The sequence below is a fragment of the Anser cygnoides genome, chromosome 1 (genome assembly GCF_040182565.1).
Source record: "Anser cygnoides isolate HZ-2024a breed goose chromosome 1, Taihu_goose_T2T_genome, whole genome shotgun sequence".
In the NCBI taxonomy this organism is placed as follows: domain Eukaryota; kingdom Metazoa; phylum Chordata; class Aves; order Anseriformes; family Anatidae; genus Anser; species Anser cygnoides.
This window is the reverse complement of record NC_089873.1, coordinates 154497204-154514280: the sequence shown is the minus strand read 5'-3', so window position 1 is coordinate 154514280 and position 17077 is coordinate 154497204. Positions and strand designations below refer to the sequence as shown.

Sequence of the window (17077 nt, the reverse complement as noted above, 5' to 3'; positions counted from 1 at the left end):
AATGTTTGCCATTAAGCCCCTTGAACTTTTTCAATATCAAAAAACAACCATCTTTTATCTAGTTTTCTTTTCTCGGAAGGATATTAGCTCTCCTCTCCCCACTTCAAAGAGAGGATTTCAGGTGCATTTCTATGTTTCTTCTTTCTGCAACTGAATATGAATTGATTTTATATCAGACCAGACTCCATTCTCTCCCTGGACACACATACATAATCCCTTAGATGGGTTCATTGGGAGTATGCAAATGTCTCCAAAGGTAGAATTTCTCCCATCATGTGATTTCAACAGCACCTGTGAGAAAAGGCAGATTTAATTAAAAATATCAGAAGCAACATTCAGTAGGTGAAAGGAATCACTATTAATACAAGAAAGACTGAACAAGCAGCACTACACCAAAATGGTGCTTGATACTAGTCAGCGCCATTAAGTGTCTACAAGAAGCTACTGAATGATGTTAAAGCTCGGGCAGATAGCCATGGTAGTTGCATTAACATAAATGTGCTGTGTTAAAAAATGTTAAAGCATTTTAAAGTTGAACTTACTATAACATTCTGGAGAGGGGGAAGAAAAGTTTTGAGGGGTTTATGTGTGTGGAAACCACTATAAGATCAGTACAGATATACTCTGCAAAGTGCAGGGCAGACTAGAGAGCAGGTTTAAGTACGCTGAGTGATGCACATGTCTCTCAGTTCCACCACTAGCTGTAATTTGGCTCAACAAGCATTATGCTTAGCAAAATAGGAGCTACAGTTACCTGCATTGGATGGGATGCTAAAATGACTGTGCCTGTGCCCCAATTCACGGAAACAATTCGAACAGAAATTCAGGTTCTCCACTCAAAGGGAGCTGGGCTGCTCAGGCTTAGATGGCCTTTTGGTATGGGCACCAGGGTTTGCAACCTGAACGGTGAGTCTTAACTTCAGCACGCTTGGACGTGCACTCAGCTGGCAGCACCCACACACAGCTACGCTCCCTGCCAGGGGAGAATGCATCTGTTGTCCTTGTTTTATTATTCCAAAGACAGAATACAGACAGCATCAGACCTTCAGCCCTTTATTCTATAGAAATGGATGCTGGATTGATGAAAATGAAGTATCTGTTTATTTTTTATGCTTTGGGGTTACAGACACTAGAGGCTGCAGCTTGTTGGCAGCCACAACGCAACTCCAATCTAAGCTGACAACACTTTTTACACAAGGGCTAAATTTAAGCGCTTCTGATTTTGTTTTCATCCCTTCCATCAGTTAGCTATTGGCAAGTCTATAAGACACAAAAGGTTTGAAAAGGGATAGGTCTCAAAATCTCAAATACAGAAAAATAAAATAAAATTAAATAATACAGAAATGCCACATACTCCTCATCCTCTTCTCTGTTTTTGCCACCTAAAAGGAACAGAATAATAAGTCTATTATATTAGTCTATATAAGATAAAAATTAGGAAAATATAAGGAAATAAATGAAAAGTAAAGATTTTTATAGCTTTTTTTTTCATAAGAAATAATATTCTGGTATGATTGAAAACACTTGTTGGGGATCACTCTTCTTACCTACTCATTTTTCCTTCTGGGAGGCCAGTAAGTAATGATAGATCAGCTTTGCTTTACTGAAAATGGATGTACTTACAAAGTCTCAGTAATTGGAAAGTGCTAAATCTGCTAATACACTCCAAAGTGAGTGTCTCCAAAATTCAGTGATAAACTTGTCGTGAGTTACAATGAGAAAGAGTTTGGTCCTCTTTAAGTACAGAAGAATAGGACTGTTTGTACAATTGTTTTATATAATCATTTTCCTTCCCCTAACTACGTAGTCCTGGAAATAAATGCATAATAATAAATAAAGACAAGTAAATAAATAACACAGCTAGTGTTACAGAGAATCATGGTTAGACCTAAATTGGACCAAATACATGACCTGCATTTAAACAGATCTTGCCAATGTAAGTCTGACTATACAGCACTGATTTTTCCTGTGTCATGCAAGATGGGGGAGAGTTGCACCTTCTCTGTTTTCAGAGCTCTTTGTGGAATTACTGGAGAGCTCCAGCATGAACCTCTGCAGAAAAGAGAAATGTTCTTTGACAGGTAAAGGAAACAAGCAAGCCAAAGCAAAAGAAAGCCTAGACTGCTTAAAAGAAAAAGTCTATGTGATATGGTAATTATTTTGAAGGGAAACTATTAGAAATGGAAATTTCTAGTCTTGATTTACCCTACTGGCACAGAAACAATACAGCAGCTACTTTCTAACTTGATGTTAACATCTAATGCCTTGAGCAGACAAGCATCCTTTCTTCCCTTTACAGTTGGACCAAATTTCCTTCACCCTGGTCTCTCATATGATATCCCTCTTCCTAGAAGGTTGCACCATTTTCATGTTGAGTACCAATTTGATTATGCTTCCCATCCTATCTGACCCATCTGAGCATTTCTTCCCCTCACCTCTGTCCTCGTCACAGCACTCTTATGCTCATCTCATACTCCTACTCCTCCACATTTCAGGCAGGTCTTGTCTTGTCTTCTGCACATCCTGAGAACAGCATGTATGTGGTCGAGCAGAGGTGAAAGGAGAGAATGGGACAGGAGTGGGGCAGGCCAAAGCATTCATCATTTGAATGAAATGTCATCAAATAAGTGTTTTCCAAAGACACAATGCTTTTCAGAGCTGTATCTGATTCTGTGGAGCTCCTTTAAAAGCAGGAGACTCTCCCTGGAACAAGAGTTTGTATACAATATGACTGGCACAGAATGGAGTTAAAGGCCCAATTTCTCTCCAACTGGAGAGTTCTGGCATGAAATCTCCTTCAATTTTAGGTAGACATGCGATGTGAACTGCAGTAATCCAGTGTCCCACATGGAAACAATCAGGTCGGAAACAATCAGGTCTTAATCCAAAACTGGATTTTTAGCTCTATTCCATTTACGTACATTTTAAATCTCCTGGTTTTACCCTGAGAAGGAACAAAATTAAACTGTGAAATTAAACTGTGAAATCTCACAAACTACTGTGAAATTGCAGAATTGTCCTACAGTCACCTTTTAACTCTGCTCCACTACTGCTTCATTTCATGAAAGATCTTGCATAAAAGAGAGAAGAGCAGCTTGAGGAGTGCTGCCCTTAGCAAAACATAGCAGCTGCTAGCGACACGGAGATATTGAGCAGGAACCAACTTCTCAATCCCTCTACATTTGTACCTACCACTGCTGTGGTAGGTACACACAGGTGGGATGAACCTGGAAGTGTTTTTTCCTTAGGGAGTCTCCTTTACAGATGGATCTTCATTGAAAAAAGAGACAGGGCTGAATGAAATCTTTTTGTATACACTTGCTAGTTTGAGCTATAGTTGTTGAGTGGCTGATATGGTCACAGTAGGTATGCAAAAATGTTAATCCAGTCTATTAATTTTTTTGGTTATTGAATTCCTTCCTATTTATTGCATGTGCTTCTCAGGACGAATGGACAGAAATAAATAATATTAAAAAAATAAAAAATAAAGAGGAAAGAAAAAGCAATCAAGCATAGATGGCAAAACCATTCCCGATTCTTCAGAAAAGAGAGTGGTCTCTATCAATACTGAAATATTAATCAGTGATCACTTCATGGGTATTTTGCATTTCAAAAATTCAGAAAGTAATGGTTCTATTATCTAATATTATACTGTTGCTGAACTGATTAAATTATTGAACAAAACAGTGCTGTTAAGGACAGGCAGAGATTAAGAAAAAAAAGAAATCTATTAAAAGTTGCTGGCTAGGAAACTGTAATTAGTCATTACCAATGGGAAAGTCACAGTGAAGATTAGTAAAATAGCGGGGATGTCATGCAAAGTATTTATAACACACACACTGGGCCATCTGCCACAGTAAGCCAAAACAGTGAATGGACAAAAATGCAAAATTAACCCATTTGAAATAACGTGTTCATATGTGACATTAGAGTAAAAGTATGCCTTGTATGTACCTGGTACAGGTGTTCTTAAGGTAATCTTTCCACGTATTTATGTTGCAATAAAACACTTCCTTTAACCATTATAAAGCAATTGCCCCTAAGAATATACATTCTTACTTAATGTGTGTGACTAGAAAGAAACATTGCTTTCAATATTGATGCCAGGAATCATGCTGCTAATTACCTCTATAAATGCTGTTTCATCTGGATATAGAATAAAAGCATGACAGTAAAGGATCCAACACCATGACATATTTTGCTTTCAATATTTTTTTTCTTGGTTAACAACTTCATTACTGCATGTTTTTTGCTCTTCTGAAAGTTACATCCATTTAAAGACAGTCAGCAACCAACTCTGTTCTTTGTGAGTCTCTAATACCTGACTACTTCTCCCAAAGCAAATTCAAAAGCTATTAAAAAGATTCTCCTGTCATGGCAGCTCTGTTCTTCTCACTATGAGTTTTAAGTGATGGTAGGATACATCACAAGACAACCCGATGTGGCAATGCAGCCATTTGTGAAACCTAACTTATGCCTCAGATCAAACAGCAAAATTCTCCTTTTCCATAGGTGTCAGTATTTGTCAGTATTCTGTCCATCAGTGACAGAGTGCCTTCCTCTACTAGTTCGGAGGGCTTAAGCCCTGACCACATGGTGCTAGAAGTGCCATGGTTAAGGCACATGAGGGCGGAGGACTTCCTGTAGTTGTGTAAGTCAAGAAGGAAGATGAGTGTCAGGGCCTGGAAAACCTGCAGAGCCTAGCCATTTGAATACACAACAGGCTCCATTTACTGCAAAATATGGCCATCCCTTGCCAACGTCCTGAACATTTAATCAAGATTCATCTAATTTAATTATAGGCATCAGTGAGACATTTCAGTCATTAAAATGCTTTGGACCATAAAGATCACAGAATCATAGAATCATTAAGGTTGGAAAAGACCTCCAAGATCATCTGACCCAACCATCCCTCTACCACCAATATCACCCTCTAAAGATGGTTAAACACATGACTGAAATGGCACAGTTTAGGCACGTGGGCATGGGTAACCATAGTCTCAAACCTAGTCCCAAATTTGGGACTAAGATTTCAACAGCTGCATCTACAATATTGTTAAGTATTAGTAAACGAAAATATCTACGAAATATTTAGTATAATTTTCCTATTGTGTGCCTCAGTATATGGCTAAAACTTGGTGGCAAGAAAGATTAAAGTCATTTATGAGAAACTTTCTGATGACAATAGGGGTAAAAAAAGGGAATACGCTTGGAAATTTTTATGTTTTAGTGATTTTGTTTGAACTCATCCGATAAATTCCACATTTTTGTGTTACAATAAAATACTTCCTTTAACCAAGTTGGATGGTTCATCAAAACAAGGAAGGAAAACACAGATCAAATACACAAATCAAAATAAATACATCAATATTATAATCTGTGTCAGACTCAAAAGACTGCTTTTATACAACCAATACATATGTCTACCTTTGGAAATGTTTTACAACTGCACGTGGTTATTATCAAAAAGAAAAGAAAAGGTCCAGAAAATGAAAGATTTAGTGAAGTATGGGAAAAAAAAATGAATCTTGCTCAACTTGTGCAAAGTTTTCATTTGTTTCATAACTTAAAGAAGAAAGACAGTTATCAGGAGGAAAAACTGTATCACTACTAGTTATGCTCATTTAGGTATATAGGCATTCAGCACTGAAATGAAGGGAGCTTATGCCTTCTTCAGTACATATGTTTCTTTCAAATCTACCAGCTGGGAGCATTAGCCTGAAGGGGCATGGAGAAAGAATTGTTGCTTTACCACCCAAAGGACAAATGATTATAATGACTACAAATTATTATAATTGAAGAAAATTCTACTGCTTTCCATGCCTAACAGAGTGCAAAGTTGCCTGGCTCTTCCATGCTATGCAGATGAATAGTGTACTGGGGGAAAACAAAAAAAAAGAGAATTAAAAGTACCAGTGCACATGGTTGATGATTTTTAAATACCTAAGGAAAAGTTATTTATGGAAAAAACAAAACTTGACAGCAGAGAACAATAGCATCATTACGCAGGCATTCTATTCTATGCAGTATATTTTATATTTATGTATATTTTACAAAGATACAGGATTTCCTGCTCCCTTTTGAGCCCATGTGAGAACACCACGACCTGTGCCATCAGATCTTGCTATAATCAGCTCATCCTTTGAATGGACATGAGGAAAAAGGGAGTGTACCAACGCTGTCGCTTCGAGACTACAGAATTAAAGGAGCTGAGCTAAAAGGCCATATGCAAAATTTACTGGATCTGAAAACACAACTCTTTGCTCCTAACTGTATGCTATGATCTTGTTTCAAGATTCAAAATTTCACGTTATTAGGGGAAAAGAATACACTGTGTCAACGTGTTGTCTTTTATTAATACCTATGTCCTATGGCATTTGTAGCCACTCAAGGTGAAAAACAAAGCTCAAAATCTAATATATGGAATGCCACTAACTCCAGCATTTTCTGCATATGTATTCTACGTTTACTGATTGTGTTGGATCACTACACCAGGGTTTGCTCAGTTCTGTTGTGCCTTGCTGTGAAGCTGCTGAGAAAGAAAACATAGAGGGGAGGCCACCTGCACCAGCTGGGTGAACTTCCATCAGACAAACTTCTAGTGGTCTGGGTAGCCTCTAGGAGACTCCTATATTGCATGGTTAGGAAAAAGAAAACAAAATAAAACATTCACCATTCCTGTAAGACAGATGCATGAACAGTTCAGTTTTGGAAAAGAAAAAAAAAAAAGATAAAGGTTTTATTTTGTATTTTTTTTCTTTTTAATCGGGAACCTACGGCAAGTAAAAATGCATACTTTTTATTAAAAGCTTACAATACTACATATTGTTACCCGTTAAACGCCTCAGGTTCCAGATAGGAACACGCTCGTTTTGCTCATGTTACAGCAGCCACTAGATGGCGATCGTGCACCTCGAGCACATCTGGAACATCAGGCAGCATCTAAGCCGCCACCCCAGACCGTGCAGGCTGATAACCTCCCATTGAGCTAGCAAAAGGATTGATTTTTCTATTTCCCGGCAAAACGAAGCCGACTTCTGGTGCTAATTTATCTCTGCTGCGCTGAATCCTGAAAGGTATCCTTCCTTAGGATGGTGTTGTGAATGTCGTGCCCATAAAGAAACAACCTCTCTCCTAGCTACAGAAATGTTACCAGCCTTGTTTCTGTCCCTGCTCACTTTCACTGATGAAATCATGAAGCTGAATGGTCCTGAAATGAACACATGGATATTCCCACTGACCAGCCAGCTTTTAGTTTATGTCTCCTCTTTCAGCATTAACACATTTGTAAAACATTGCACACAGTCAGGATTTTCTGGCTATCTTACCCTATTGCTTTGGTGAAATTAGAAGTGAGTAAAAATCGTCTAGAAATGCAATGACAAAATTGCTTGCACTTCTGGGAAGCAGACAGTAGATACGACTGACATTGTGAAAAAGATCAAATCCTGTATGGCTTAATGGGGTTTCTTGCTTGTCTCTGAGTGAGCCATCCGGTCCATTTTACTCTCCCAAACCAACTCGTATCGGGTAGTTTGCCAGCCAGTAGAGATGAGGAGGAATGGAAGAAAAACAAACTATACCAACGCCCTGCTCCTCCTTTGAAACCTCAAGCCCATTGTGATTTATGTGTGACTGAGCTGTGGCAAAGATGGCAAAACAGAACCTGTACAGAGTGCTGACCTGCAACAGAAGGAAAAAAAAACAAAACCAAAAACAAAAAAAAAAAACAACAAAAAAAAACATTCCCAGTCTGAACACAGTATTTAACCAATGAAAGTGCAGTAACTTTGAACTACTGGTGTTTACTCGTGATGTTATTGATTCTTCATTCTGAAAATCTGCTTCCTTGAGAGAAGATAAAGCATCTATGTATGAGAAGATACTATACAAGGAGACCATGTGCAGAAAAAAACAATAAGGAGACAAAGAAACACTGCAAATATAAGTGCTAGGATCGATGCAATTTGTTCTACACATGTGGTAATGGAAAGATAGAAAGTCAGAGAAATTTCAGCAAAAGTTTTGATGGATGGACTTAATTACACTATTTGCAAATACAACTTTGGTCACTACTGAGAAGTGTTAGCTTGCTAATATGAATGTAGTAATGTTTGCATATATATTGGCTGCACATGGTAAATAGGAGCATTGCAGTTCATACTTACTTATACCATTAGTATCTTACAAGTGATAGTGCCTGTGCTCCCTGATTTAGTATTTTATGTTTTAAAATCTGTTTTACGTTTGTAAACAAGTCCATGATGTAAACCAGACAATCATTTTTCAAAATGACTTTAGGTGTGAATATATATGGATATTTAACCAGCATTTAGCATTCATATTTGCTTTTCTTTAATACTTTTTTGATTAAATTGATTTGATTTAATACTTTTTTGATTAAAATGCTTCTCATCTAAATGGTCATGAATAAACTGACAAATAGAGATCCAGAATGTCAGCAGAGCTCAAAAGCTGGTTTTATGTGCATAAGTACAGTCTGCTTTTCCCTTTTTGCAGTCGCACAGCTGTAGTGCTAATATACACTCTCATAGAATCACAGCTTTTTTGTGTGTGGCAACTTTAAAAAATGTACTGGCAGTTGATGAGGATCAAGGAAATGCTGAACTGTGAATTGCTCACACCTCGCACACCACTACCTGGAAGCTTTGCAGTACAGTCAACAACTCCCACCTCTACTTCTCCCTAGAGAGTCTTTTTAAGGAGGCAGCTTCTCCCAGATCCCTACACTCCCATCCTCAGCAGCACTGGCAGAACTTGAGGCTGGAGCCTGGAAGTAGGACACTGCCGTAGCTGGTAGCTGTGCTCTGACTGAGGGCTCGACTCACCTATCCCTGACAGGCATCCAGTGCTACCTGAAACCCGAGGCAGAGCCCAGCTGGCCTCCAGGCTCTGGTCCTTTAGGGTCTTTTGAATTCCAGGAGAGCAGTCTAGAGCTAAGCACAGTGAAATTATGCCAAATACAAAACCCATCCTCCTCTCAGGAGAAACATCTGTTGTGCAGCATTAAGATGGAACAGTTTCAAGGTGGACATCTACCTGCATGTGCTATTCTGGTAAATCCCATGGAATCATCACAGAGGAGTCAGGGTCACCAGCAAAGACCAGGCGCTCCAAGCCACGTGCTTGGACAAGCAGCTTGGACTGGATTCATGCAGCTGGCTTCAGGAAGTACTAAAACTGAGTATGTTTTTTCCCTATCAAGCCCTAATAAAACTCACTTTCAGACCTAGAAAGCAAGAATAATCCCTAGGCCTTGCTTTTAAAACTGACAAATGCTGTGAGGATGGGCCTGCCACCACCTCAGTCGTTCTAAGGAAGTGTCTCTGATTTAAAGTACAGTCACAGAAGAGAAAATGACTGCTACAGTAAATGTTATGACAAAATAGTGTAACATAAAACATGTTAAACAGAAGAAGCTCTATAATTTATATTAACTTATTCCTTTGAAAATGAGCCATCTTTTTACAGGACTGTTTTTTCTTCTTTTAAAACACATTATGTATGTAGATGCCTCTAAAACTGTACAGTAAAAGTGACAGTCCAAAACTCAAGCATTCAGAAAATCACACATTGTTACATTTAAAATTTAAGAAACACATAAAGGGTTATCATATCAAACCTGAAAATTTGAAGAATGATCATGCTACAGACATTACGTATTTGGATTGTCATTCAGTCACATATTAAATATTAGGAATGTCTATTAAAATCAAGATAGTGATGGATCCCTTTGTTAGAGAGAAAACTAAGTATGCAAATCTTTCTTGACATCAGGCATGTAAATTCAGCATTGACTTTCATACTGTCAATCAAAACCGTTCACTTTTTGCATCAATTTTTTTTTCCAATAGTCAGAGTAATCCAACTCGTTTTAAGAGCAGTCATGAAACAGCAAAGATAGCATGTATCATGGTGTCAACTAACTTGCTTAACTAATAAAAAATGCACCTGCTTTGTAAGAATAAAGAAGTCATGTACTGAAGTGTGGACAAATGAGACCACAGAACACAGATTATAGAAACATTTCCATATCTAGCATGACCACGATGATGTTTTACTCAAAAGCAGAGTTAAATAAGAACCATGACTGTACATTTTACATATGAGTAATTATTTCATTGTGTCTTCAGGCTGGCCAACTGATAGCAACTCTCTTGAAAGCATGAAAATGGATGAAAGCAGAAAAAGTTCACTAAAAGAAAAAAATGTAGGAGCTACTGAAAACATGCATAAGTGATTCAGCTGAACAGAATAATAACTGGGGGCGCTGGCAACGCACAGAGTGCATAAAATTGTGTGCATATTTGGGAAATATGGTTTACAAGAAGTTACTTGACCTAAGTGGAGCATTAACAATGTAGTATTTATATTAACAATAACTGAAGAATCAGAGAAGCTCAAGACAAAAGGCCTTACAGGAGAAGTAGGCTGGTACAGAAGAGAAGAAAAGAAAATCATGTCTACGAAGTGCTATAAAAGCTCTTGCAAGTGATTTTGAAACCTACTGGAGTGTATTTTATTTGACCTCCATGACAACGTGTTTCATTATTTCCAGTGGCAGTGCAACTCCCTCATCCTGAAGTTTCAAACTGTCCAGCCAATCATCAATTTAAAAAGAAAAAAAAAACTCACAACAGTACAAATATTTAACAGAGGAAAAAACCTCCCCATCCCCAGCAGAGGCTGAAAGAGACAAAGGTGAACCAAAGAGAGCTTTTAATTTACTATACAAGAACCCGTGCTTTTGATTGTGTGTGGGAAGTGGTTGCTCAGTCTGATAATAAGTAACAGCAGGTTAAGTACACAGGAAGGTATTCAAGGACGAAATTCCACAGTGTATCATTTCAATAGCTTTGTAGGCTACATTATTTATTTTACCATAGAGCAGGAGACTCAACAATTTAAAGGAATCTAGACAACCAAATCTATGACTCTGCCCTAAAGCTCTCTTTCAGTGTCATTCAGTGATTCCTCTGGGCATCGCTTATGGATTGTATGCATTTCTCTGAAGATATAATCCCTCCCTTAAAATGAAAAGATCAGCCCGTTCCTCTTTCAAAGATAACATTTTCAAAAGCAGTTGCATGAAATTCAGTCCATCCTGCAATCAGTGATAAAATAGCCATCATCTTAAATCAGATACGAATCAGGCCAATGTTGAATGCATTTGAAGATGCTTCCCCATAGCATCCTAATTTAATTGCATCTCCTCCTTGCTGCAGGTATAGTGTATGTCTGAACAAGCCTTTCTTCTTTTTTTTTTTTTTTTTTTTTTTTTTTGCTTAAGTTTCACTTGAGAACAATGACAACAGTAGAAAAGCCCAACTAGCAAGATCTGCTGAATACTCGGTGGCTAGAAATAAGACAGTAGCAGTACTTAGCTCAATGCATTTCTGGAAGGAAAAACAAAACAAAACAAATAAAAAACAACAGTAAAGCTTGTAAAGAAGCTCGAAAGCCAAGAAGGCATTATAAAACAGATCCATGTGAGAAATCTCATTAGCCTCTACACATCCGAATAACAGGAACAAATATACAGTGCTAAATGCATCTTAAAAGACTAGTGTTATCTGAGGAGACAAAATATTCAAACGGCAGAAAGGAGCTCTGTGACTGTTACAAAAACAAACAAACAAAAAAACACAACAAAAGACAGTCACTCAATGACCCATTTAGCCATTAATGAGTATTCCCTGGTATCTGCTATATGCCACTGAAGGTAAAAGAATTTACTCTGTCGATGTGAGAGTGAGAAGCTTGTCCACTAGCTTAATGTGTTACGGAGGAGGAGGAGCAGACAGGGAGAAGTGGTTTAGTATGCTGCTAGCTCACTGAACCCCACAGCACTTCTGTGAGATAAGTGTAGTATTAATCCCATTTCAGAGATGGATATAATAATTTAGAGACTCTAAGACCTTCCTCAAACAAAAAATAGAAGCAACGTCTAAAATGGGATTGTAACTTAAAGGTTTCTGATTTTAAAAGAGGGATTAGATTTTCAAAATTTTTGTTCTTTAGCTGGATGTTCACAGAGAATTAACCCAAATTTATTTAATAAAAAATATACAGAGATACCAGGAAGAACAGACAACTACTTTTTAGTTCTCCTTCAGAAAATGAAAGGTTGACTTGAAAAGAAAAGCAATTCTTGTAACATTTCACTTCTTTTATTCTTGACTGTCTCAAATAAAGTGTTTGCATGACCAGAGATCTACTGGTTATCAAAAGAATTCTTTCAAGACTAGCACTAATAGACTAAGCAGCTGCCAGTTTTATTTGGAGATGAAAATCAAAACCTTTTGGCAAGAACAGCTCTATAAACTGCCAGGTATTTGGGGGGGGAGAGAGAACTTTCAAAGTTTTAATACACTCTGTTTAAACCTTGTTTTCAATATTATCTCCTTCTGCAGAAATCCTTTCTGATGTTTATGTTCTACTGGAGATAGTTCAACACACCCATAAGAGAAATTTCCTGGACTTTTCACTGTCAAATCAAATTTTTTTTTTCCTCAGATATGCCTTCTCTTTTTTCTCAGCATAAAGTTTTCCTGCAAAGATGTTTATTCTCTGTGTATATGTATGTCAGCTCTGTGCTTTGACTCAAAGACACTTTAATTTCTTGTAGACCTATGATATTTAACATATTTTTCTTCAAAGCTTTTTGCTAAAGAGGAAAATATGGCATTTTGTACTGAGCCACATGAACATGAGGTTTGAAAAAAAGGGACCGTGTGTGAAAAAAATGAGTTTTGGCATTGCTCAGTGAAAGAGTTTCCCAAGAAATACAGATCAGACCTACCCCCAATAACGTTTTATCAATAGATGAGCTAAACAGACCTCATTCCCCATGTGAAAGCAATTTTCAGTTGGTGAAACGAAATTAGGGCTTTTGGACATGAAGGCACAAACAAGTGACGTGTAAATCCGGAGATGATGTTCTAAATGTCGTTTTCTTTTCAGTAACTACTTTTTTGCCCACTTTGACCTGAAAAAGATGTCTAGAAGTCTCTTCACTGAACTTTAAGGCACCTCTAATTATCTACCATTTACTCTGGAGTAAAAGCATACATGAGGACAGCTACTGCTGGCATTTATAATCAACACAGCTTGTTATCCTCAGTAATTTGTCTGCAGGTCCTACCATGGCTTAGATAGGGTTTTATGTTGTTATGTTCCCATGTTTTTCAGAACAGGAAACAAATCCTGATCCTAACTTGGAAGCTCTGCCAACAAACTCGGGTGTTTTTTTCAAAGAGAAATCTATGTTCACAACTTTAGAATTGCACTGCCCAAAGTCAGGCATGTGAGCTGACGTTCTGAGAGCTAAAACTAGTTCGATTCTTTGAGATGCTGATGGAGACAAGCTCTAAATTTTCAATCCTGGCCTGAATGCCAGTGCTTGAAGCCAGATGGAATTTTAGCATTCCTTTAGTAGAGACAGAGTTAGATCTCTGGTTCTGCAATTCGACAATTGAAGTCCCTGAAAAACACAAAAGATGTTGGGAAAATAGTAGATTGATCAATATGTTGTTTTCAAATAACTTATTAAATTGCCTGCCACATTAAAAATAAAGCTAGAGATTGATTCTGCAAGATGCAATCAGAGAAGAAAACACCACTGTTTCCAGACCCATTTATTTTACAGCATCTGGGAGACGGGCTTCCTAAATGAAGATGAATACAACAGAAAATCTCAAAAAAAAAAAATCATGCTTTCAAAACTGACCATTAGGCAGATCTGTCTTGTACTGGCATTAAAACCTTTTCCTGCGACTTTCCCTAGGAACTTGTAGAAGTACCAGTTAAATGCTTTTAGCAGGATTAATGTGCTTGGGTCAGAAATAGAGGGGAAAAACTGCTAGTAGTTAGTAGCAAACACTGAAATAACTGAGAGAACTGTAGAATTCGTCCAGCAAGAGCTGTTTAAAAGCAGATGAGATAAGTATCTGTAAGTAGTGATGGTAAGTAGAGGTGACTTAATCTTGGAGAGGCCACGCAATGAGCTGGACCCTCAAATAAATTTGAGGCTCAAGCTAGTTTTCTTCAAGTTTTTTTTTTTTTCCTTTTTTTTTTTTTTTCAGCATTAAAGATTTCTGTGTCACAAAGAACATCTGAGACTGAGGCCCCTTTACCTGCAACTATTGTCTTCCTTGATAAGGAAGACATTCCTTATACTCTCATACTTAATCCTGACAGCAACATTCAAAATCAAAAAGAAAAATATTTATCTCCAGTCACCTGATAATATTGTAAATTATTATCTGTACAATGAACAGAAGATGGAAAAGGTATGTGATGAAACCTGCATTTGTGGGGAATTCAAGTGATAAAGAACTTCGCTGACTAAAAATGTTCAAGAAATTTTTTTTTTTTTCTTAACTATTATAGCTAGTGGCTTCAAACAGCTACCCAGCTTCTCTCTATAGTGCTGACAATGCAAATTATTTGGCCTGGCAAGATTATGGCTTTCTTGTCTAACATCCCATTATTTGCCATAAGAGCAAAGGAAGCTTTGCAAGGCCATCTACTGATCTATCACAAACAACAACAAAAAAAATCTGTGGAAATTATGGCTGGAAAAGGACGAAAGAGGAAATCCTCTTAAGTTTTTCATAGTCATGTAAAACCAGTACAAAGTCTCATCCTTAGTAATTATATATATATATATATATATATATATATATAAAGTGATATTAACATGCATAAAGAAAATTGTGTTTGTTAAGGACTGGTCCAATGAGGTCCTTTTCTCTGAGTGGGAGCATAGTATAAGAAAAATAATATGTAGCAATAGTAAGTAAAGAACCAAAAACTGAAGTGGCAAATATTAGTATTGTTACATTATCATTCCCTAATTGTAGTTGTAAATAATTAAGATTCCTACAAAGAAATAAAAATTGTCACATATAAATCTATGTAGTTGCCTATAGTTACACAAAACTATCACGCTCATTTCCTTTTCATCAAAATCTGCATGTTGACCAAGACGATAAGCATGTTATACTCTTTACAAGCCAAAAACTTAATTTGCAAAATATTTTTGTTGGAAAGCTAATGGAATGAAACTTAATCTGCTTTCTGACAGGTAACTAAAATAAAATAAAATAAAATAAAATAAAATAACTAAAATAAAATAAAATAAAATAAAATAAAATAAAATAAAATAAAATAAAATAAAATAAAAAAAGCCTCTCTTAATTTTAAAATGAGTTGTTTGACCATAATCATCAGGTGTTGACATAGCCCTTCATATGCTTGGATTTCTCCAAATGCTGCACATAGACTCTACAAATTAAAGAGTTCAAAGTGCAAAAAACAGCTTGCATTTACGTTTCATCTGGAAAACGGTTGTAGGAGTGATGGCATAAAGCCAAGTTCCACTACTTCTAAACTGGCTAAATCATATTCTTCAGTAAGTATCTTTTTTTTTCCCCTTTTTTTTTTCTTTCCTATAGGAAGCATTCATGAGTCATGGGTTGTAGATCTGACTTCTGCTGAAAATGGTCATGTGAATCCCATTTCTAACACTGAATCATCTGGCAGAAGCGAAGCGTTAAGCTTACAAAGGAACCTTATTTTTATTACACCGGTTAGGGTGCAGGGATGTAAAGTAACACTGTGAATAAATAAAATGTCACTCAGGCCGTGATTTGGTGATAAATTAACTCTAGCTGTAAGGATCTGAATACTATGGTAAAAGCATCACATGACAAGAGGTACTGCCAGTTAAAAAATACCACTTTTTGATGGTTTCACTTTGAACCAAAAGCTTGTATACTGCAACATGTATTGCCTGTCTGCACCCCAACTTGTTCCAGAGTAGGTATTGTCTGGTTTCCTACCTCCCACGTAAAGGTATTAGGTGTACATTCAGTACCACATACCTCTGTGACTCTGACAGTAAGGCATTCATGTATCCTGCCTCGTCTTAAACAATCTGTACTACAAGTCGTAACACAAGTCAATCCACAGCCTCAGTCTGTTGCAAGCCAGCACTTCTGAGAGCACTTATGTTGTCAAGCAATGTGGCTCCTGTTCCCTGATGTGTTCCCATGGATGTGCCTGTACTCTGTGTAGCTCTCTCCAGTCTATACATACCCCTAATACTATTCCAAATAAGCTCATATCTTCAACATCCTCCAAAAGTTGGCATTTCCTTATGCAATATACATCTTCAATACAGGATTATGAAACCACAACCCTGGTGGGCTGTGGCAACATGAAAGCGACAGTGTTCACAGGAACTTCACACTGAATAATTCCATAAAATGTTTTAGTTGTGTCTTGGGGCCATAAAGGTGACTCATGGGGTCCAGTGGGGATCAAAACCAACCACTGTACAAGTGAATACACAACAATTCTGCTCTAGGAGGGACTAGGCCTGAGCAGTTTGAACATGAGTCAGTCAACATGGGAAGAGTCTACTGGAAGAGTGTTGCCATCAGGTTGCTGAAGGTGATCCTTCCCCTCTACTCAGCCCTGGTAAGGCTACATCTGGAGTATTGTGACCAGTTCTGGGCTCCCCAGTACAAGAGGGGCATGGAGCTACTAGAGAAAGTCCAGTGGAGGGCTACGAGCTGGGCCTGTTTAGCCTGGGAATGCTGAGAAGGGATCTTATCAATGTGCACAAATACCTTAAGGGGGGTGTCAAGAACATGGGGCCAGACTCTTTTCAGTAGTGCCCACCAACAGAAGAGGCAACAGGCACAAAAAGAAACACGGGAAGTTCCACATGAATATGAGAAAAATCTTTACTGTGAGGGTGATAGAGCACTGGAACAGGTTGCCCAGAGAGGCTGTAGAGTCTCCTTCTCTGGAGATACTGAAAAACCCTGGACGCAAATCTGTGCAACGTGCTCTAGGTGACCCTGCTTGAGCAGGGGGCTTGGACCAGATGATATCCACAGGTCCCTTCAACCTCAACCCCTCTGTGACTGTGACTCTGTGACTGTATCGTGTTATTTGTGGACCAAAAATCAACACCAAACAGATTATTTTTGTTAGTGTAAATCCTGTCTCTGTCTGAATTCCACAGTTCACACGTTGTCACATC

The 17077-nt window shown here is 37.8% G+C and overlaps 1 protein-coding gene across 9 annotated transcripts in view; it reads right to left on the bottom strand.

The window, feature by feature from the left end:
• NALCN (sodium leak channel, non-selective) overlaps positions 1–17077 on the bottom strand; it is a 236279-nt gene that overhangs the window by 147205 nt on the left and 71997 nt on the right. The window lies entirely within an intron of this gene.